We start from the raw sequence: 16,540 nt of genomic DNA, 5'->3' as shown, positions 1-16,540 counted from the left end.
TTGCATTTATACATTATTAATTAACATGATTTATGGGCGTTTTAAAGATGATCTACAAGGGATGGTCTGGCAGCCACCAGTATTTCCCACCTCATTCCCTCCCCACCATCCCTGCGGGCCAGTTTCTGTCATGTTTTATCCTTCATCTCTGTCCATTCCCACCTCGCGGCTTTTTGTGCAGAAGTCACAGTAGCCTTCCTTCATTTCCATGAATGCCCTGAGCTCCTTCCTAGACACACACTGCTCTTCCTGCTCTTCCTTCTGCCTGGAACTATACCCCAAGCTAGCTCTCCTTTTCCTTATAAACTCATCTTCTATTTTCTGCTTCATCATCCGTTCCTCAACCTCACAGCTGAGTATTTGACCTCCATTTAAGCTCTTGTTAAGTGGTAATTTGACATTTTTAAATGTTATTCTTGTATTATTGTCTCTTTCTCTTTTACCCATTAGACTAAAAGTTCACCAAGGGCAATTCGATGTTTTAGGGGTCTTTTCTCACTATTTATCTCCAGGTCTACCACAGTCCTTGGTGGTAGGTTCTCAGTACATACGTGTTCTATAAACGAATAAACACGTCCCAACACGAGGCTATGCCCCCAATGATTGAGCGTGTCTCTCTTTTCACTTTATTTCATAACCACTGTTCTCCTTACCCCTGGCCCATTCAACTATACTGTGAAAACACACATATTTTACTAGGTAAAAATAGCATGGGGAAAATAAAATGTCAATTTAATTTAAAAGGAAGAGGGAGGGAAAGAGAAATCAACGCTGTAAACATAGTTAGAAATAGGGTGGTGAGTCATTAGCGAAGGGCAGTATGAGGGGTGGTTAAACCCACATCTTAATCCAGACAAAAGAGAAAAGACAGAGGAAGTCAGTGAAGAGGCAGGAGACAAAACTGAAGAATGGTCTTGGGAAGGCTGAGGAGGCCAGTGGGGCTAGAGCCCAGACCAGAGCGGCAGGCGTGATCCTGCCGGGGAGGTAAGGGCTCCCCTCCAGCTGCCAGGACTGGGGAGAATAAAGCAGGCTGCAGGCCCATGCAGGGGGAGGACGGCCCGGGAAGCTGAGGGTTTCACAGGCCACTATCCCATCCCCATGCCAGGTTGTCATGTTCCTGGCTCTCTCCTCGCTGCCGTAGGCTGTCACCAGGACAGTAGACCGTGTGTCCTGCACTCCAGGACAATGGCTTTTGTGTATCCCATACCTTAGTCTCTGTGTTATCAAATATGGGTCAAAATAGGACCCTACTCAGGTGTGCAGTGTGCCAACCAGACCTCATTCCTGGTAAAGAGCCTTTCATCATATTTAGTCATTTCTGCAGTAAAATATGTTTTCAAAAGCCGCACAGTAACACCACTCATGAGTTTTGTGTCTCTGTTTCTTAGTGTCAGAAGGGGCATGTGTTATTTTGAGTTTTCCAAGTTGTAGTACATACTTATGATTCTCTACTTAGCACTGAGCCCCCTAAGATGTATTTTATAGTTACATCTTGATTTTTTTTTTGTTCTCCAGTAGAAGAAGTTTAAAGGCCTTTGTTTTGTCCATGTAAGGATGAGAAGGGTGCGTGGCACATAATAGGAACTCAAAAGTGGGGAATGTATTCTGTTGGCGCAAAATTAGTTGCGGTTTAAAAAGTTAAAAATAATTGCAAAACCGCAGTTACTTTTGCACCAACCTATAACATAGGAAAGACCAACTCAGCATTTTAGGAGGCTGTGTGACCCTGAGCCCTGGCCCAGATGCTGAGCCCTGGAGAGGTCAAGGGTGAGGGCATCGCCAGGAGAATTCTTGTGGAAGGCACGTTGGCCTGAGAGAACCAGATACATCAGGGTCAAGGCCTTGGGGAGACCATAGATGAAACCCGATCTAACACTTGGTCTCCCTGGGGACCCAAAAAAGGATGCTTCTTGCGGTCATCTAGTAGCCAAAGTAGCCAAAGCCAGGAGCAACAATTCCTGGGCCCGCCTCTCTCCGCCCCGCCCCGCCCTCGCCGCCCGGGGATTGGCTGCTGGCCCCGCGGCCCCGCCCTAGTCCCGGCGATTGGCTGCCGGCTCCGTAGCCCTCCTTCGGGTCCGGCACTAACAGTTGAGTTTCGCTGGTTGGCGGGCTTCTTTGTCCTGCGGAGTTGGCCGGTGAGTGCGTGTCGGTCTCCAGCCCCTTGCGGCGGGGAGCACACCTGGCGGGCCACGGGCGGGCTTGGGGCTGGGCTCGCCCCGCGTCCCCTCGAGCTTTGCCCGCCCGGAGCTCCGCTGCTCCCGGCGGCCAGAACCGAGGGGTAGAGCAGCCCTCGGCGGCCCGGAGGGGCGGGCGGCTGTGCCCGTCCCGGGGCCCCGCGAGGCACAGACACCGCGCGGAGCCGCCTGGAGGGTCCCCGGGGCGGGCTGGCGGGCTAACACCTGTGCGCGTTGCTTCCGCAGGGCGCGGCCTCGGCTCCTGGGCAGCTGGTTCCGGGTGGCTCCGCCTGCGGGGTGACAGCCCTTCCCAGGCCGAGCCTGGGCCGGGGAGTTTGTCTCCGGCGTCTGCGGGGCTGCGGCGCTCGGCTCGGAGTGGTGAGCGCAGGTATGTCCCCGTCCTTGTGTGACAGGAAGTGGCCCAGGTCCTGGCACGCGGCCAGTGGCGACCAGAGAGCACCTGGGCTGCGGTTTGGTGCAAAGGCCAGAAACTGGTTCTCCCTTAATGTAAAAGAGATTTACATTCCCGGGCTCCACAGCTCAGAACAGCTGCTTCTGATGGTTTTTCGGACCTGCTGAGATCCACTTATTGACGTAACGTACAAACTTGTAGAGAATTTTTATAAAAATTTATTTGAGCCAAAGAGGATATGCCTGGAAGCAAGATCTCAATAGACTGAGAAAAATGCTTCCTAGAATGACACTTTGCAGGGTTTTTTTACGCGTTTGGGTTACAGACCTTTTCGGGTCTTTCTGCCCAGTGCCCATCGCACCCATAGAACAAGACTGAGTTCGGTAAAGCAGAACAATAACTATTCTTTGCTCAAGGAATGGAGAAGGATGAGCGTATGTTCTAAAGACACCTTCCCTCCCTGGTTAGGGTTGGAGGAGGTTTTAAAGAAACTGATTTGGGTAGGCAGGGATCAGGGAGTGGGGAGTCTCAGAAAAGGGGCAGCGATTTCCGGGAAGAGCTGGGATATGTGCAGACCTGACGACACTAATTGTGCCTACTAATCTACATTTCTCCCTCAGGGAGTGATTTTTAATGTTGATGAAAACAGATTCCAGAGTGATCACTGGAATTGGGCCAGGATTGGGGGGATGATTTTGAATGCCGTCAGAGCCAGGCTGAGCTGTGGTTGAGCTGTCTGCAGGTGTTCTGGTTAACCACCAGCACTTTGCCTTAGTTCCTGTAAGCAAGCACAGCTTGTGACAGAGTTCAGGTATTTGGGAACAGTAGGGTTGCCTAGCGATATTTGGAACGGAGTGAAGTAAGGAAGACTAAGTGAAGGTAGGATAAAGCAAGGTAGGGATTGGATAGTTAACAACATTGTGTGCTCTCTTGAGGTTGGTTATACCTCTCTGGCGTTTCAAAGGTGTGTTAACCTAGAGGCACAAAAACAATGGACAGGGCTTGCTTAAGGCAAGATCAACCATTTACTAAAGAAGGTATATGCCTGGGGTATGACTGCCCGCCATGACCTGCCCAGATAGGAATTTATAATCCGATCACCCTGTGAAGTTACTCTCCATAGAACCCCTTTTTCATGTTCAGTTCCCTCTTTTGGTCATAAATCAACCAAAGGATGCATTGATGACCAACCTTTTGGTCTGATAGGGCGGTCTCATGGCTCTATGAAGGCTTGGTATTGACATCACCTTGACCTTTGGAGATAGGGCAATAACACAGCCATGGAATGTGAGTAGAGGCCTAATTTTCCCAAAGAGAGAAAGGCAGGTAAATGGAAGGCAGTCAGGTCTTGGCCTTTATTGTGGAAAAATTCTCTGGATCAGTTCTATCCTATGAACTATCATGATCCAAGTTTTGCTTTCTATGTCATTTTATGTATTTGGCATCTAGTATAACATTTGCATAAGTCAAAGAGTATTGACATTTATCTTAGACATCTTCAGTAATCATAAACAGTTGGACTATATAGAAAAACGCAAAGAACAAGTTATAACTATTGTCATAGCTAATCACATCAGCAGACAGCTAAAGACAACCAAACAAAATGGTTAGATTCAGCATCAATCCGTAGGTTTCCAGGTGTTGTTGAGGTCTTGGGATAGCTGCCCACCTCTGATGTCAGCAGCTTCTCATCCTAGAGGAGTCTTTGGTGTCTGTTGTAGGTGGAGGCACCTGTGAGAGACAAGGACAGATGTCGCCTTTTTTAGTCAAGAGATGTGAATCCATGAGTTAATCAATCCCTTTAAGTTTAGTTAAATATGGATTAGTAACACCTGATAAAGGTCCCTTCCAAGGAGGTTGGAGAGAATCTCTTATTTGGAGTCTCTTCCAAAAAACAAAATCTCCAGGCTGTAAGCCATGATTTAGACGTTTTTGTCTCCAGAGAGCACACTATGAAATGCATCAGTTACTAATTTATCATTTCTTTAAACTAGTTATAAGTCCTTGACAATAATGAAGAACGTCTTCTCTTTCTTAATAAGGGTGGTTCATATGTCCCTTCATCCAGATGCCTAGAGCAACCAGTGACTATTTCATAAAGGAAAGGCTGTGTTTACCAAAAGGAGTAGATCTCAGCTTGAGGAGTACTATAAGGAGAGCTTTTGGCCAAAGGAGAGATAAAGCTGAAAGTTTAGTTATAATTTTAATTTTACCATAGGTACGTTCCACCAATCCAGAGAATTGGGGATGATAAGCACAATAAAAATGCTGTGCAATAGGCCAGATGTTACAAATGGGTTGCATTATTTGTCAAGTGAAATGAGTCCCTCAGTCAAGCTCAGAAATTTCCTCAGTTGGGAATTTTTTTAAAATTTATTTTTCAATTACAGTTGACATACAGTATTATGTTCGTTTGAGGAATACAATGTAGTGATTATACATTTATATACCTTATGAAGTGATCACCCCAATACGTCTAGTACCCATCCGACAACACACATAGAGTAATTACAATATTACTGATTATATTCCCTATGCTGTACTTTACATCCCCGTAACTATTTTTTATTACTGGCAATTTATACTTCTTAATCCTTTTACCTTTTACACCTATGCCCCAACTCCCTCCCATCTGGTCTGTTCTCTATATCTGTGAGTTTGTTTCTATTTTGATTGTTCATTTCTTTTGTTTTTTGGATCCCACATATAAGTGAGATCATATGACATTTGTCTTCGTCAGTCTGACATATCACTTAGCATAATATGCTCCAGGTTGATCCACATTGCCACAAATGGCAACATTTTATTCTTTTTTATGGCTGAGTAATTTATTGTATACATGTACTACATCTTTATCCATTTGTCTATCAATGGACACTTAGGTTGCTTCCATATCTGGGCTATTATAAATAAAGGTTCAATGAATGTAGGGCACATACATATTTTGAAAATAGTGTTTTGGATTTCTTTGGAGAAACACCCAAAAGTGGAATCACTGGGTCATATGGTAGTTCTATTTTTTATTTTTTTGAGGAAACTCCATACTGTTTTCCACAGTGGCAGCACCAATTTGCGATCCTACCAAGAGTGCACAAGGGTTCCTTTTTCTCCACATCCTCGCCAGCACTTGTTGTTTGTTGATTTATTGATGATAGCCATTCTGACAGGTGTGAGGTCATATCTCATTGTGGTTTTAATTTGTATTTCCCTGATGATAGTGATGTTGAACATCTTTTCCTGAATCTGTTGGCCATCTGTATGTCCTCTTTGGAGAAATATCTATTCAGATTCTCTGCCCATTTTTTAACTGGAATGTTTGGGTTCTTTTTAGTGTTAAGTTGTATGAGTTCCTTATATATTTTGTATATTAACCTCTTACTGGGTATATCATTGGTGAATATCTTTTCCCATTCAGTAGGTTGTCTTTTTGTTTTGTGTGGTTTCCTTCTCTGTGTAAAAACTTTTAAGTTATATGTGGTTCCGTTTGTTTTTTTCTTTTCCTACACTTCCCAGGGAGACATACCAAAAAAAAAAAAAAAAGGCTAAAAAGGTGTCAAAGAGTTTACTGCCTATATTTTTTTCTAGGAGTTTTATGGTTTCAGGTCTTATATTTAAGTCTTTAATCCATTTTGATTTACATATTTGTGGTGTAAGAAAGTGCTCTAGTTTCATTCTTTTGCATGTGTCTGTCCAGTTTTCCCAACACCATTTATTGATGGGACTGTCTTCACCCCATTGTACATACCTGCCTTTTTTGTTGTTGTTGTTATACATTAATTGACCATATAGGCATGGTTTTATTTCTGGGCCCTTTATTCTGTTTCATTGCTCTACATTTCTGTTTTTATGCCAGGATCATTCTGTTTTGATTACTGTAGCCTTATAGTATAGTTTGATATCAGATAGCGTGATACCTCCAACTTTGTTCATCTTTCTCAACATTGCTGTCGCTATTCTGGGTCTTTTGTGGTTCCATATAAATTTTAGGATTATTTGTTCTAGTTCTGTGAAAAATATTGGTATTTTGATAAGGATTGCATTTAACCTGTTGATTGCTTTGGGTAGTGTGGACATTTTAACGATGTTAATTCTTCCTATCCATGAACACAGTATATGCTTCATTTCTTTCTTCAGTGTCTTATAGTTTTCCAAGTATAGGTTTGTTTTGTTTTTTTAATTAAAGTTTATTGGAGTGACAACTGTTAGTAAAGTTGCATAGATTTCAGGTGTACAATTCTGTAATACATCATCTATATCTCACATCTATTACTCACCCAGAGTCAGTTCTCCTTCCATCACCGTATGTTTGACCAAGTAGAGGTTTTTTAGCTCCTTGGTTAAATTAATCCTAGGTATTTCATTCTTTTTGATGAGGTTGTGAATGGGATTGTTTTCTTAATTTCTCTTTCTGATAGATTGTTGGTGTATAAAAATGCAACTGATTTCTGAATATTAATTTTGTATCCTGCAACTGTTCTAAATTCGTATTAGTTCAAATACTTTTTTGATGTAATCTTTAGGGTTCTCTATATATAGTATCATGTCTTCTGCAAAAAACGGCAATTTTACTTCTTGCTTTCCACTTTGGATGCCTTTTATTTCTTTTTCTTGTCTGATTGTTGTGGCAAGGACTTCCAGTACTATGTTGAATAAAAGTGGTGAAAGTGGACATCTGTGTCGTGTTCCTGATCTTAAAGAAAATGCTTTTAGCTTTTCCCATTGAGTATGATGTTAGCTGCGGTTTTGTCATATATGGCCTTTATTATATTGAAGTATACTCCCTCTATCCTCACTTTGCTGAGAGTTTTTATCATAAATGGATATTGGATTCTGTCCAATGCTTTTTCTGCATCTATTGATATGATCATAGGATCTTTATCCTTCAATTTGTTTATGTGGTGTATCATGTTAATTTATTTACAGATATTGAACCAACCTTGCATCCCAGGAATAAATCCCAATTTGATCATGGTGTATGATCTTTTTAATGTATTTCTGAATTTGGTTTGCTAATATTTTATTGAGGATTTTTGCATTTATGTTCATCAAGGATATTGTCCTCTATTTTATTTTTTTGTAATATCTTTGCTGGTTTTAGTATCAGGGTAATGCTGGTCTCGAAAATTGAGTTTGGGAGTCTTCTCTCCTCTTTTATTTATTTATTTTTTTTAATAGTTTGAGAAGGATAGGTATGAATTCTTCTTTAAATGTTTGGTAAAAGTCACCTGTGAAGCCGTCTGGTCCAGGACTTTTGTTTGTTGGGAGTTTTTTGATTAGTGATTCGATTTTGTTAGTAGTTTTTAGTCTTCAGATTTTCTGTTTCTTACTGATTCAGTCTTGGGAGATTGTATGTTTCTAGGAATTTATCCATTTTTTCCAGGTTGTCGACTTTGTTGCCATATAGTTGTTCATAGTATTTTCTTCTAATCCTTTGTATTTCTGTGGTGTCTGTTGTTGCTTCCCTTTCATTCCTGATTTTGTTTATTTGAGCACTCTCATGTGTGCTCTCTCTCTCTTTCTTTGTTTCTCTCACTCGCTCACTCGCTCACTCTCTGTGTTTTGATGAATCTGGATAAAGACTTATCATTTTTGTTTATGTTTTCAAAGAACCAGCTCTTGGTTTCATTGAGCTTTTCTATTGTTTTTTAAGACTCTAGTTCCTTTATTTCCTATCTGATCTTTATTTTTCCTTCAAATCACTTTTGGATTTGTTTATTCTTTTTGTAGTTCCTTTAGGTGTAAGGTGAAATTGTTTATTTGAGAGTTTTCTTGTTTCTTGAGGTATTGCTATTAATTTCCCTTTTAGAACTGTTTTGGCTGTGTTCTATCAGTTCTGGGTCATTGTGTTTTAATTTTCATTTGTCTCAAGGTATATTTTAATTTATTCCTTGATCTTGTTGTTAACCCATTCTTTGTTTAGTATCGTGTTATTTAGCCTCCATGTGTTTTGTGTTTTTCAGTTTTCTTGCAATTGATTTCTAGTTTCGTAAGATTGTGATTGGAGATGTTTGATATGATTTCATTCTTCTTAAATTTATTGAGATTTTTTTTGTAGCCTTACATGTGGTCTATCCTGGAAAAAAGTTCCATGTGTACTTGGAAAGAATGTATATTCTGCTTCTTTGGGGTGAAATGCCCTAAAAGTATCAATTACATCTACTGGTCTAACATATCACTTAAGGCCACTATTTCCTTATTGATATTTGGTCTGGATGATCTATACATTAATGTCAAAAATGGAGTCTTAACATCGCTGACTGTTATTGCCTTCTGTCAATCTCTCCCTTTATGTCTGTCAATATTTGCTTTATATATATTTAGGTGCTCATACATTGAATATGTAGTTGATTACAAGAGTTGTATCCTCTTGTGAGATTGATTCCTTTATCGTTATGAAATGCCCGTCTTTTTATCTTCTTATAGCCCTTGTTTAAAGTCTATTTTGTCTGATATAGAAATTGCTACTCCAGATTTTTTCATTTACATTTGCATGTCACATCATTTTCCAACCCTTCACTTTTGGTCTGGCTGTGTCTTTTGATCAGAAGTGGGTCTTTTGTAGGCAGCATTTGTAAGGGTCTTTTTGTATCCATTCAGCCACACTGTATGTTTTGATTATAGCACTTAATGTATTTACATATAAGTAATTATTGATAGGTATGTCGTTATTGCCATTTTACTGTTTTTTGTTTTGTTTTTTATAATTTTTGTAGTACTTCCACGTTTCTTTTTTATTCTCTTGCTCTCTTCTCGTGTAGGTTGGTTACTTACTATAGTGTTATATTTTGATCCTTTTGTCTCTGTTTCTTGTATATCTCTTACAGATTTTTGGTTTGTGGTTATTATGTGTTTCATATATACTAAGCTATGTTTATAGCAGTCTGTTTTAAGTTGATGGTCAGTTAAGTTCAAACACATTTTAAAATCACATAATTTTTACTCACCCTTCCACATATTTATGTTTTCGTTATTTTTTACTTCTTTTGTGTATTTGATTTCTTAATTGTAATTACACAGGATCTTCCTTCTTTTGTCTTTTAACCTTTGTACTAGCTTTATAGTTAGTTGATCCACTGCTTTTACTGTTTGCCTTTGTCTGTTAGAATTTTTTTCTTTCCTGTATTTTCTTATTCATATTTTTAATCTTTTCTACTTAGTGAAGTTCCTTTAACGTTTTTTGTAATACTGATTCTGGTGATGAACTCCTTTACCTTTTTCTTTCCCAGATAGAGAGTCTGGGAAACTCTTTGTCTCTCTTTTGATTCTAAATTATAGCCTTGTTGGCTAGAGCAATCTTGTTTGTAGGTCATTGACTTTAATCACTTTGAATATTTGGTGCCAGTTGCTTCTGGCCTGAAAAGTTTCTCTTGAGAAATCACTTGACAATCTTATGGGAGCTCCTTTGTATGTGACTGACTGCTCTTTCTTTTGCTGCTTTTGAGATTCTCTCTTTGTCTTTAACCTTTGGCATTTTAAATATGATGTGTCTTGCTGTGGGCCTCTCTGGGTTCATCTTGTTTGGGACTCTGCACTTCCTTGACTTAAATGTCTATTTACTTCACCCCATTAAGGGTCTTTTCAGTCATTATTTCTTCATATAGGTTTTCAATCCTTTGCTCTATTTCTTCTTCTGGCATCCCTATCATGTGAATGTTGGCATGCTTGATGTTGTTGCAGAGGTCCCTTAAACTATCCTCATATTTTTTAAATTCTGTTTTCTTTTTGCTGTTCTGATTGGGTATTTTTCACTACCCTTTTCTGCCCGATCTCTGATTCGATCCTCTGCTTCATCTAATCTGATGTTTATTACTTTTTATGCATTCTTCAATTCAGTTATTTTACTCATCATTTCTGGCTGGTTCTTTGTTGTGTTTCTGTCTTCTTTTTTATGTTTTGTACCTGTTTTATAAAGTTCTGAGTTCCTCTATTCTCCGAAGTTCATTGAGCATCCTTATTAACCAGTGCTTTGAACTCTGGTAGGTTGCTTGTCTCCATTTCAGTTAGTTCTTTTTCTGGAGTTTTGTCCAGTTCTTTCATCTGGGACATGCTTTTTTGGCTCCTCATTTTGGCTGCCTCCCTGTGTTCGTTTGTATGTATTCAGTAGATCTGCTACATCTCCAAGTCTTGGCAGAGTGGTCTCATGTTGAAAGTGTCCTGTGGGGTCCAGCGGCACAGTCTCCCTAGTCACCTGAGTTGGGTGCTTCAGGGGTGTCCCCTGTGTGGTTTCTGTGTGTGTCCTCCTGTTGCAGTCAGTGCCGATTGCTGTTGGCGTGTCAGTAAATGGGGTTGATTCTCAGGCTGACTAGTGGTGAGGGCTAGCTGCAACTACAGCAGGTGAGCTGTTGTGTGTGGGTTGACTCCACAGAGTGGGACTCCCTTTAGTGTGCCAGCCAAGTCCATCCTTCAGGCATGTCAGTCATGAAGCTGTTTGGGTGGAGCTCTGGCATGGACTGAAGCTGGCCACTTGGTGTTTTGTTCTGGAGCCTCTTGGGAGGATCTCCTGTGCTGACCAAGGTCAGCCCCTGCTTGGCCCAGACTTGGAGCCTCTTGGTAGGAGCTACAAAGTGATATGTAGTTGGTTCCCACTTGTGCTGGGCTTGGAGGTGCTTGGGAGAGGCTGTGCTGCAAACCTAGGCCAGCTGCCCGTTGTGCCAGGTTTGGGACCGTTCGGTGGACGCTGATGTGAGCTGAGGCCAGCTGCCATATGTGTTGGGCTTGTGGTCACTTAGTTGAAGCTATGTTCCAGGTCAACTAGCTGCCACTTACGCATGCTTGGGGCCACCTGATGGATGTTCCAATGCAAGCTGAGACTGCCACTGCTTACGCTAGGCTTGAGACCGCTTAGCAGGAGCTATAAGGCCTGCTATGTCTGGCCCCTGCTTGTTTCAGATTAGTGGACCTTTGGAGGTTTGGGGAAAATCCACCTCATGCTCTGAGTCTGGTCACTTTGGTGGAGGAGCTGCAGGCAGTGGCTCAGGCCAGGTGCATGGGTTGCGTGGAGCGAGGTCCCAGGGAATCACCAGGATGGAATGAAAGTGTCAGCCATGCTAATGGAGAGCTCAGGTTTGGTGCTTTCCTGCACCGGGACGCCTGGGTGGGAAGAGTTCAACGAAGGAACCATGAGCCTGCTAGTGCTTCTCTCCCCAGAGAGTTGCCCTGACCCCGCCCTGTGCTGGAGATTAGAGCGTGGGTTTGTCAGGGACAGTCTGTGCGCAGTCACTTTAAGAGAAGCACCTCGGTCTCTAGCAGCCCTTTGTCTTGGACGCAATCCCTGCTGTGGTTTAGACAACCAGATGTTACAGGGACTCCTCTTCCAGGCTCTGGTGTCCCAGGTTGGGAGCCTCACTCCTCATGGGGGACCTCCGCAGCCAACATGTCCCTCCCGATTCTTAATTACCACGTAGTGGGTGTGGGACCTGCCCATTCTGCACCTGTGCCGTTACCAGTCTCAACATGGCATCTGCTTTATATCCTTAGTTACAGGACTTCTGTTCAGCAAGTCATCGGGTGATGCTCAACGATGGTTTTTCTATAACTGAGTTACAGTTTTGATGTGGTTGTGGGAAGGGGCAAGCACAGACTTTACCTACTTTGCCATCTTGACTGGCAGTTGGGAATTGTTTTCCTCAGTAAACATTTACCTAGCGTTAGGGTGGTTGCTCTCCTACAACCACCTTCAACTGAGGAGAGAAAATTCAAATTATAATAATACATATTTGTGTCCTTGAGATCGTGGCATTTGGATATGTATAATCTAGCTGTCATACCTCAAATGGACCTATAGGGAGGAGGAAATGGCCCTGGGATTCGTAACGTGGTTGGTCAGGGTTATATTTTGGACAGGGAGAACATCTGCTGTACACATTATGAGCTACAATGGGAGAAGGTTTCCAGTAATATTATTTACTCCATGCAGCCATGTTTTCACGACCCCATTGTACTGGTTCACGTACATGTTGAAGTGTAGGCAAGGGAGCCCCTATAGGTAATACCGCTGTCCCATTGGGTCCAAGCCATGTCCGTTTGTCTGGGTCAAAGGTTCTCCTTTTTTGTTGCCATGTCTTTGTTTCTCCTTCTGTAGCTGTCTTTCGGAGCTGGAAAAGACAGCCTTTTACTGATTTAGCAGGAAGCAAAGAACATTGTCAGGTCTAGATAATTATTACTTAGTGCTGCTTGTCTAGCTGCAGCATCAGCTAAAGTATTTCCTTTTGCTTCCACGGTGGCAGCTTTAGAATGTCCTGGAATTTTGATAATTGCCAGTTGTCTCGGTTGCTGTATGGCATCTAATAATTCGGCAACCTGTCTTCCATTCTTTATAGACTGCCCTGAGGAAGTTAAGAAGCCTCACTGCTTCCATAGCATTCCAAAGTCATGAGCTACACCAACAGCATAGTGACTAGCTGTGTAAATATTGGCTATTTAATCTTTGGCCAGTTGACAAGCTCTAATTAGAACAATTAATTTGGCTAGTTGGAAAGATCTTATTTGAGGTAAATAAGAACTTTCAATTACATCCACCATGGAAATTACTGCATATCAGTAATGTCCCTGTTCATCTTTGAACAGAATTCCATCTGTAAAATCAATTAAGTCAGCATTATCAACAGGAGTTTCCTGTAAATCATTCCTAGGAACAAGCAGGTAGTCAGTAAGTAAAATATAATCATGATCATCTTCATCCTTATAAAGAAGGCAGTAAAGTTGCTTCACTGGACTAAGTAATATTCAGTGCACAAAGCAGTACTTCTTAATAAGCCAGTCAGCTGACTGAGTAATGCTGAGTATGGTGCGAGTTTAGCCAAGATTCAACAGAGTGAGAAGCATAAATGGTTAAAGGAGAGCCTATGACTGTCACTTCTGTTTGTTTACATAACATGGCTGTAGCAGAGATGGTCCTCATACAGAGAGGGAGCCCTTTCACTCTTCAGTCTAACTGCTGACTGTTACAATGTCCTGTGGGGCTGTGATGATCTCCATGGCTCTGAGTTAGAACTCCCAAAGCATTTCTTTTATTCTCATCTATGAAAAGGAAGTTTATAATTAGGGTGTCCCAAAGCGGGAGCTTTAGACAATTCTTCCTTTAGAGCTTTTACAGCTTGTTTCCCTTCAGGAGTCCATTGAATTGAATCAGGTGGATCTGATTTTTAACAAGGCTTATAAGGCTGAGCTAATAATGAAAAATTTGGACCCCAGGTGCGACAGTATCCTGACAGCCCTACTAACACGCTAAGCTTTTTCCTAGTTCTTAGAAGAGGAAAGGATAGTATTCCTCTGAGTTTTCCAGGGTTTATTAATAACTTTCAATATAAGATGTCCGAGGTATTTTACTTAGGACAAGCAGAATTGATGCTTGTCTTTTGAGATCTTATATCTTTTTATAGCTAGCTGTTGTAATAGGTAAATTGTGGCCTTTTGGGAGTCTAGTAATGTCTTAGAGCATGAAAGTAAATCATCCACATATTGGATGAGAGTGGAATCTCTGGGAAAATCATCATTTAAATCAGCCTTTAGTATCTGAGAGAAATAGGTGGGATTCTGTATATCTCTGGGGCATTGCAGTCCAAGTAAATTGGCAATTTTCCCAGACCAAGAGATATTATATTGACTGTCTTTTTCTATAGGAAATGCTGAAGAAGGCACTACATAAATCTATTGCTGAAAAATATTGGCAGTCCACAGGAATGGCTGATGATAAGGTATGTGGATTTGGAACCACAGGATGTCTGGGAATAACTATTTTATTTATAGCTCTGAGATCCTATGCAAATCTCCAATCTTTTCCATTAAGTTTCTTTACTGGAAGGAGAGACTTACAGTGATTCATGCATGGAATTATAAGCCTCCCTTTTAACTAATCTTGTATAATGGGCTTAATTCCAAGTAGCGCATCAGGTCTTAAAAGATATTGGTGAATATAAGGTAGAGGCCAGGTATTGTCATTAGTTATTTTGATAAGAATGGCTGGCTTGATATTGCAAGTATCTGTATGGACAGAGCTCAGAGTTCCATACGAGGTCTGATAAGTCAGTGCCCGAACTTGTTGCAATGATGTTGCTAACCTTTTTTGATATCAGAGGGATTATGAATTTGTACCAAATGGACAAACAGTTAACCACATGTACTATTTGGAAGTGCTGAAAGGGCTGCATGAAAAAGTTAGACGACCTGAACTTTTCACCAACAATTCATGGCTCTTGCATCACTGCAATGCACCAGCTCACATGGCACTGTCTGTGCGGGAGGTTTTAGCCAGTAAACAAATAACTGTATTGCAACACCCTCCCTACTCACATGATCTGGCTCCCAGTGACTTCTTTCTTTACCCAAAGATAAAGGACATATTGAAAGGAAGACATTTTGATGACATTCGGGACATCAAGTGTAATACGTCCACAGCTCTGATGGCCATTCCAGGAAGAGTTCCAAAATTGCTTTGAAGGGTGGACTAGGCGCTGGTGTCGGTGCATAGCTTTCCAAGGGGAGTACTTTGAAGGTGACCGTAGTGATACTCAACAATGAGGTATGTAGCACTTTTTCTAGGATGAGTTCGCGAACTTAATTGTCCGACCTCGTAGAAACATTCTGCAGCAAACATTCGTCTTGTGGAGGTTCCTTTAAAATCGTTTTCTGAACTAGTTCAACACCTGATTCATTTAGTTCTAAATACATTTCACCCTTTTGAGAAAAGGATCTGTGGGAGTCATGGATTTCAAGAGTCTCACACTAGCAGGTAAATTGGGGCATATTTGATGAGCAAAAATATATGTTGTCCTGTAACATTCCCCTGCTGAAAGGAAGTAGGTTCTGATTTAAAAACAGACATTGGTTGATTAGATAGCCCTCTCATTTATATAGAAGTTTTACTCCACGGGAGAGGGCAACGTAATTGGGTAGGGTTAAGAACAGATAAAGTAGCCCCATATCTACAAGGACCTTAGTAGTTTTCCCTTTTATGGTAACTTCAGTTTCTCCTAAAGTATTGGTAAGGAGAAGGGGCCCTCATCGTCCTCACAACAGTCCTATACTTGCTCCTGCTCCTTTCTTTTTCTAAATCCCGTTTTAGCTTTCTATGATCCTTAAGATGACCTGGCTTTTTCAATAAAAGCAGACTCCCCTGTCCCTTCACTGGGAAGGCCTTCGGGGTGGTCTGACCTGATTGCTTAGTTACTGGAGCTGTAAATTCATGATGTTAGTAGCTTTGTCTTTTTCTTCCTTTTGAGTAGTTTTAAATAATTGATCAGCCAGAGTTGCTAGTTTATCAGCACGTGTGGTCAGCCAGTTTAATTCAGGTTCTTCCTCACATAATCCTTCCAGAAATGCAAAATTAAGCATCGTATCATTTTGATGATCCTTAAAGCTGTCTGGAGACAATCTTGAATATTATTTGAATGCTTTTTCAAAACATTCAAAGAAATCAAGTACAGTTTCATCAGTTTTTTGTCTATATTGCCAGATTTTTATCCAGTCTATTTTCTGAGGAAAAGTCTCAGGAATGACTCGGTGAAGCCATTGGGCTGTTTCTCTGTATTTTTCCCCACTCTTTGTTTTATAAAGCCCTCTGTAGGAGTTTTCCAGCAGACCTTATTTAGACATTCTGCTGCTTTGCTCTCAGAAACCAATAGGTGTATTAGTTGAACCAGGTCAGAATAGCGAGATCATATATTCTAACAAAATTAAATTAAATTCCTTTGTGAACCCAAAAGGGTAATTAGAGAGGATCAGGAAAATGTTTAGTTAGATTCCTTAATTCTGTGTTAGTCCAAGGAGAGTAAATTATTGCTGGCTCCCCTCATCCTAGACTAGCTTCTCTAACGGGAGCTGCCAGAATTTCTGTGTTTTCTATCCTGGTCTGGCTTTCTATTCTTGGTTTCCCCTAGTCAGTAGAGAGTAGCGGTAGAGGACGTGTAGAGAAGAGAAAAGGAGGAGAAGGGGAGGGAAGGTCCAGAAAAGTAGT

The 16,540-nt window shown here is 41.3% G+C and overlaps 1 long non-coding RNA gene across 2 annotated transcripts in view; it reads left to right on the top strand.

The window, feature by feature from the left end:
- The window catches only part of LOC308500176, a 52,612-nt gene that overhangs the window by 34,073 nt on the left and 1,999 nt on the right, over positions 1 to 16,540 (top strand). The window contains exons 6-8 of one of the 2 annotated variants that reach the window (XR_013993692.1): positions 2,421 to 2,562; positions 14,208 to 14,282; positions 14,916 to 15,106. This is a non-coding gene — a long non-coding RNA (uncharacterized lncRNA). The remainder of the gene's footprint in view (positions 1 to 2,420; positions 2,563 to 14,207; positions 14,283 to 14,915; positions 15,107 to 16,540) is intronic. The other variant, XR_013993691.1, reaches the window with a different exon arrangement.

The sequence above is a fragment of the Rhinolophus hipposideros genome (assembly GCF_964194185.1).
Source record: "Rhinolophus hipposideros genome assembly, chromosome: 1".
Lineage (NCBI taxonomy): Eukaryota > Metazoa > Chordata > Mammalia > Chiroptera > Rhinolophidae > Rhinolophus > Rhinolophus hipposideros.
Note: the sequence above shows the minus strand (reverse complement) of the source record. Positions and strands in the feature narration are given on the sequence as shown.